The sequence below is a fragment of the Myotis davidii genome, unplaced genomic scaffold (genome assembly GCF_000327345.1).
Source record: "Myotis davidii unplaced genomic scaffold, ASM32734v1 scaffold573, whole genome shotgun sequence".
Taxonomy (NCBI): domain Eukaryota; kingdom Metazoa; phylum Chordata; class Mammalia; order Chiroptera; family Vespertilionidae; genus Myotis; species Myotis davidii.
In genome coordinates, this window is record NW_006285997.1 from 630,606 (window position 1) to 638,070 (window position 7,465).

A 7,465-nucleotide genomic window follows, 5' to 3' on the forward strand; every position below is an offset into this window, starting at 1 on the left:
GCATACAGCACAGTGCATATAGTACAGAGTGCATACAGCACAGTGCATATAGTACAGAGTGCATACAGCACAGTGCATATAGTACAGAGTGCATACAGCACAGTGCATATAGTACAGAGTGCATACAGCACAGTGCATATAGTACAGAGTGCATACAGCACAGTGCATATAGTACAGAGTGCATACAGCACAGTGCATATAGTACAGAGTGCATACAGCACAGTGCATATAGTACAGAGTGCATACAGCACAGTGCATATAGTACAGAGTGCATACAGCACAGTGCATATAGTACAGAGTGCATACAGCACAGTGCATATAGTACAGAGTGCATACAGCACAGTGCATATAGTACAGAGTGCATACAGCACAGTGCATATAGTACAGAGTGCATACAGCACAGTGCATATAGTACAGAGTGCATACAGCACAGTGCATATAGTACAGAGTGCATACAGCACAGTGCATATAGTACAGAGTGCATACAGCACAGTGCATATAGTACAGAGTGCATACAGCACAGTGCATATAGTACAGAGTGCATACAGCACAGTGCATATAGTACAGAGTGCATACAGCACAGTGCATATAGTACAGAGTGCATACAGCACAGTGCATATAGTACAGAGTGCATACAGCACAGTGCATATAGTACAGAGTGCATACAGCACAGTGCATATAGTACAGAGTGCATACAGCACAGTGCATATAGTACAGAGTGCATACAGCACAGTGCATATAGTACAGAGTGCATACAGCACAGTGCATATAGTACAGAGTGCATACAGCACAGTGCATATAGTACAGAGTGCATACAGCACAGTGCATATAGTACAGAGTGCATACAGCACAGTGCATATAGTACAGAGTGCATACAGCACAGTGCATATAGTACAGAGTGCATACAGCACAGTGCATATAGTACAGAGTGCATACAGCACAGTGCATATAGTACAGAGTGCATACAGCACAGTGCATATAGTACAGAGTGCATACAGCACAGTGCATATAGTACAGAGTGCATACAGCACAGTGCATATAGTACAGAGTGCATACAGCACAGTGCATATAGTACAGAGTGCATACAGCACAGTGCATATAGTACAGAGTGCATACAGCACAGTGCATATAGTACAGAGTGCATACAGCACAGTGCATATAGTACAGAGTGCATACAGCACAGTGCATATAGTACAGAGTGCATACAGCACAGTGCATATAGTACAGAGTGCATACAGCACAGTGCATATAGTACAGAGTGCATACAGCACAGTGCATATAGTACAGAGTGCATACAGCACAGTGCATATAGTACAGAGTGCATACAGCACAGTGCATATAGTACAGAGTGCATACAGCACAGTGCATATAGTACAGAGTGCATACAGCACAGTGCATATAGTACAGAGTGCATACAGCACAGTGCATATAGTACAGAGTGCATACAGCACAGTGCATATAGTACAGAGTGCATACAGCACAGTGCATATAGTACAGAGTGCATACAGCACAGTGCATATAGTACAGAGTGCATACAGCACAGTGCATATAGTACAGAGTGCATACAGCACAGTGCATATAGTACAGAGTGCATACAGCACAGTGCATATAGTACAGAGTGCATACAGCACAGTGCATATAGTACAGAGTGCATACAGCACAGTGCATATAGTACAGAGTGCATACAGCACAGTGCATATAGTACAGAGTGCATACAGCACAGTGCATATAGTACAGAGTGCATACAGCACAGTGCATATAGTACAGAGTGCATACAGCACAGTGCATATAGTACAGAGTGCATACAGCACAGTGCATATAGTACAGAGTGCATACAGCACAGTGCATATAGTACAGAGTGCATACAGCACAGTGCATATAGTACAGAGTGCATACAGCACAGTGCATATAGTACAGAGTGCATACAGCACAGTGCATATAGTACAGAGTGCATACAGCACAGTGCATATAGTACAGAGTGCATACAGCACAGTGCATATAGTACAGAGTGCATACAGCACAGTGCATATAGTACAGAGTGCATACAGCACAGTGCATATAGTACAGAGTGCATACAGCACAGTGCATATAGTACAGAGTGCATACAGCACAGTGCATATAGTACAGAGTGCATACAGCACAGTGCATATAGTACAGAGTGCATACAGCACAGTGCATATAGTACAGAGTGCATACAGCACAGTGCATATAGTACAGAGTGCATACAGCACAGTGCATATAGTACAGAGTGCATACAGCACAGTGCATATAGTACAGAGTGCATACAGCACAGTGCATATAGTACAGAGTGCATACAGCACAGTGCATATAGTACAGAGTGCATACAGCACAGTGCATATAGTACAGAGTGCATACAGCACAGTGCATATAGTACAGAGTGCATACAGCACAGTGCATATAGTACAGAGTGCATACAGCACAGTGCATATAGTACAGAGTGCATACAGCACAGTGCATATAGTACAGAGTGCATACAGCACAGTGCATATAGTACAGAGTGCATACAGCACAGTGCATATAGTACAGAGTGCATACAGCACAGTGCATATAGTACAGAGTGCATACAGCACAGTGCATATAGTACAGAGTGCATACAGCACAGTGCATATAGTACAGAGTGCATACAGCACAGTGCATATAGTACAGAGTGCATACAGCACAGTGCATATAGTACAGAGTGCATACAGCACAGTGCATATAGTACAGAGTGCATACAGCACAGTGCATATAGTACAGAGTGCATACAGCACAGTGCATATAGTACAGAGTGCATACAGCACAGTGCATATAGTACAGAGTGCATACAGCACAGTGCATATAGTACAGAGTGCATACAGCACAGTGCATATAGTACAGAGTGCATACAGCACAGTGCATATAGTACAGAGTGCATACAGCACAGTGCATATAGTACAGAGTGCATACAGCACAGAGTGCATATAGTACAGAGTGCATACAGCACAGTGCATACAGCACAGAGTGCATACAGCACAGAATGCAGCACAGTGCATAGCAACATGACAGCGTTGAGTTTCTTTGGGGACCTTCTCCCCAGCTTCGCGGGAGGGAGCAATGGCCAGGCTGGGCCTCCTTGTGGGGACTCTGGCTGTGAGACCCCCTCACCAGCATTCTCTTCTCTCCTGAAAAGTTGCCAAACAAACAGCACCTGGAAGCCCTTGGGGGGTCGCTGTGATGTTCAGCGGGGCCTCTTTCCTCGGCCTTTTTCCTGGGCTTTTCCATCCCCCGCCAGCACCTCCCTCCCCAGGCCTCTCGCCTCTCGCTGGTGATGTGACACCCAGCCTCTCCCAGAAGGGCGGGAGCACCTCTGCACCCCCTCGGTCCCACATAAGTCAAGGCTTTGAATTAATTACATTCTGTGAGCCACCAGCAGGAGCGGGAAACCCGCCTCTGAGATGCCCATGGGAAACGGGCTGCCCTCTGGCATCCCGCCCGCCCCCTGCGCCTGCACCTGCCTTTGTATGTGTTTGAATCGTGAGGCCGGTGACCACAGCACTGACTTTCTGGAAACCCCGAGAATAGTTGTTTAATTGATGATGGGCTCCCTCTCATCTGATGATGCAACAGAGATTGTTTTACCTCTGGATGAGGGGGATGGGGGGGGCGCGGAGACTGGCGGGGATGGCTCTTTGGGTGGAGCCTTCACCAGTTTTCCGAGGATTTTCTGAACAGCTAAGTGGTAATGTACAAGGCCCCCAGGTTCTGCTGGCCACGGGTGGGCGGGGCGGGGCAGCCCTTTCCCTGCCTTGCTGGGCCTGTCCGTCAGGAGCCCCCCAGGCCGCCTGGCCCTCTTGTTGTCCTGAGTGAGCAGTGTGGTCAGTTTCCAGTGCGTCAGGGTGTGGTGCCCGCATCATCATTAGACGAGGATCTGTGTTCGGGTTCTCCCTTAGGGTGACACAGGCGGGAGGCCTGGCGAGGGCAGGGATGGTCACGGTAGGAAATAAATACCGGCGTTCACTCGCCTGGGCTTCTGTACGCGGCCTGCATTTTTTATCCGAGTGATAAAGGTGTCTTTTTCTGGTTACATAGGTTTAAAAAAGTGACAAAGAGTGGAATCTTGCGAGGATATGAAAGGTAGAAGGCAAGTCTCCTTGGAACTCCCTCTCACAGTGCCACTGTCAGCAGTTGGGGTTGATTTCTTTGGCTTAATTTCATAATTATATATTTCTATTCGGCAAAATTCTAAATGTCTGCCTTTTATCTCCACATTTCTGGCTATTTACCACCATTCCTGTTTCACCCCAAATCCTCAAGTAGAAGTAGCATGCCTTTTACATACAGGCTTTTATTTATTTTTATTAATCCTCCCCCGAGGATATTTTTCCCCATTGTTTTTTAGAGAAAGTGGAAGGTAGGAGGAGACACACACACACACACACACACACACACACACACGCACACACGCACACACGCACACACACACAGTGAGAGAGGCACATTGATTGGTTGCCTCCCACATTCTCCCACCACCACCAGGGGCCAGAATCGAGCCTGCAACCGAGGTATGTGCCCTTGACCAGAATGGAATCCGAGACCCTTCAGCCCTTGGGCCAATGCTCCAACCACTGAGCAAACTGGCTAGGGCTGCAGACAGTCTTTTAGACGCAGGCTTGATTCCTGGCTCTGATTTTGCTCGATCTGCCCTCTGGGCCTGTTAACACTTCTCTGCTCCTTAGGTTGTCATCTGTTGAAACAGAGCAGTGAGCATACTTACCAAGAGTGTGTGCAACCAGCCACTGGCCCGCTAATTTCCCTCCCTGTCTCTCTCTGGTCACCCCTCACATTCTTAGGACTTTTCTTGTGATTGTGGGAAAGGATCTAGTATTTCACTTTCCTGAAGGTGCTAAGCCTCCTGGGGTTTTGCATTTTCACAGCAGATTGGATCCTGTTATAGCCCATCCCAGAGTCTCCGGAGGAGGCCTGACCCCTGACTCCCCCATCAGATGCCTGGTCCCACAGCCCTGCCCACACAGGTGGGGCCTGAGAGATGAAGGGGAAGCGCTTCTGTCCTGTGTTGAAGAAACGCTGACTGCTCCCCAGTGAGGAGACACTCCCTGCCCTGAGCCGAGTCTGAAAGCCAGGATTTCCTGATTTCAGGAAGGCCTGTGGCAAGTGAGCGTCACATAAAACCGCCGATGCTTCGTGTCCGAGCGTCATGATTTTGCCCAGCGGTGGGTTTAATAATACAGCTCAGCCGTGTAGTTAGTGTGTCTAACTAATGCTGCTCTCCGGGCCAAGGGAGACGAGTCCACAGATGTCTGATTTCACACCAGGCCCCGGGTTTCGCGTGGCTGAGGAGTACACGCTGTCAGTACATTACAGGCCTGTCCCCCGGCGTGCCATGGGGTGTGGCGCCTCCATCATAAGTCCTGTCTCTAGGGCTGAGGGTGGTGTTTTATTCAAATGACAGCCCACGGTGAGTGAGGCCCAGCCAGACAAGCAGGTCCCCGCAGGGTCTGCCAGCGCCCCTGCTCTCACAAGGCAACAGGCGGGATCGTTTCTATCCTGCGTGGTTTTTTTATTTTTATTTTTTATTTATTTACTTTTTTTGTGGAAGAAAAATAGTCTTAAAGGGAAGCCTCATTTAAGGACCCTTTGTGATCCAAAAACTCATTTTTGAGGTTCATTTTTGTTTGTGATGCTGATCAGGGTAATTATGTAGGAGTAAAATGACAAGTCGCTTTTAGCTTCCTAGGTCAGGCCCCCACAGCTTTGTTCGCTCACTGCACGCCCGCTGTGCGAGTGGTCCTATAGACTCACCCACGTTTATAACAGGGTGTTGGAGAATTGTGGGTTCTGAGTTCTAGCCTGGAGTGGCTGGACCACGTCCCCCTCCTGTGAGATGTCAGGGCTATCGGAATACTCTGGAGGCTGCCTTCCCGGGTTCTGGGACAGGCTGTGTCACGGCCCAGCTGTGTGGTCTTGGACACACATTCCTCATCTGAGAAATGGGGCCACTCCTCGCGATCACTGTCAGATGGAGGCCTGTAAAGTAGCCTGCTACTGGTACAGAGGAAGTCCCCGGGAAAGACTAGTTCAATTTTCTTGCCTCTAGGTCCTTGCTACCAGAACAAAGACTCCCCATCTCTTACATCCCAGACACCCCCCCGGCCAGGACAGGGGGTGCCAACGAGGGGAACTCCCCGTGGAACCTGGTACTTGGTTGTGGGACTGGGAAGGGGTATGGAGAGCGATGGCAAAGGGGTGTGTGAGCTGAGGGGAAGGTGCCGGCCTCTCACTCGGTCCATGGGCGGACGGAGGTCGATGAAAGACTTCCCTCTTAGAAAGAACCCCTTTATCTCTGGCCTTCAGTCAGCCACTCTGCCGCAGACTCTGACCTCCTTACTGCCTGCTCAGTCCAATGATTAGCTTTTTCTCTTATCGCTTCGATGCCATCTGAATAACCCTGCATTTCTTTGTTTGTTTTTTTTATGGGGGGGACTTAGTAGTAGATGTGTACTTCCTTAGGATCTGGGTTTTTTTCTCAAAGTCCAGCGGCTGTCTTCATGCCCTTTCCTTGTCCTATAGTTCATTCATTCCTTTTTAATATTTTAAGAAACTCTGTTTTTATTGATTGCAGAGAGGAAGGGAGAGGGAGAGAGAGAGGCATTGAGAAAGAATCCCTCCTGAGGATTGAGCCACAACCTGGGCATGTGCCCTGACCGGGAATCGAACCGTGACCTGGTTCATGGGCCGACACTCAACCACTGAGCCCGCCGGCCGGGCTTTAATTTATTTTCATATTTTTTACACTGTATGCTCTGTGCATTGAACTAGATACGAAGATGAAAAGTCACTGTCCTTGATCAAGGAGTTCATAGTCTAGTACAGGGGTGGGCAAACTTTTTGACTCGAGGGCCACAATGGGTTCTTAAACTGGACCGGAGGGCCGGAACAAAAGCATGGATGGAGTGTTTGTGTGAACTAATATAAATTCAAAGTAAACATCATTACATAAAAGGGTACGGTCTTTTTTTTCAATAGTTTTATTCATTTCAAACGGGCCGGATCCAGCCTGCGGGCCGTAGTTTGCCCATGGCTGGTAGTAGGACAGTAGCCATCTGTACAGACCCCCGAAGTGTGCCATGCGATGCGCACGATGGAGAGACGGGCACAGGAAGGCTCGCAGGAGCTCACTGTCCCCACGGAGACGCCCGGGGGGTGGGAGGTGGATGGGGGTGGAGGGCTTGCGCGGTGGCTGAGTTTGTGCGGAGTGCTGGAGGCTGAGTAGGAGGGGCAGGTGGCAGGAGCTAACATCATGGGCTGTTGTATGGCTTCTGAGAGCAGGTGTTCTGGGACTCTGTAGGTCAGTTAGAGTGTGAAGGGCAGAGTCAGGAGTGAAAGGAGAGGGACAGCTCAGTCAGGGCCTGCTTTCCCTTCCAGGCGAGTGACCACTGGAGGATTGTGGTGACTGCAAGGTCCCTGA

At 49.0% G+C, this 7,465-nt stretch overlaps 1 protein-coding gene across 1 annotated transcript in view; it reads left to right on the forward strand.

Annotated features, from left to right (window-relative positions):
* The first annotated feature begins 6,106 nt into the window (after nt 1-6,106).
* IMMP2L (inner mitochondrial membrane peptidase subunit 2) overlaps nt 6,107-7,465 on the forward strand; it is a 493,363-nt gene continuing 492,004 nt past the window's right edge. The window contains exon 1 of the mRNA XM_015559698.1: nt 6,107-6,194. The gene's annotated coding sequence lies outside the window, so the exon portion shown is untranslated. The remainder of the gene's footprint in view (nt 6,195-7,465) is intronic.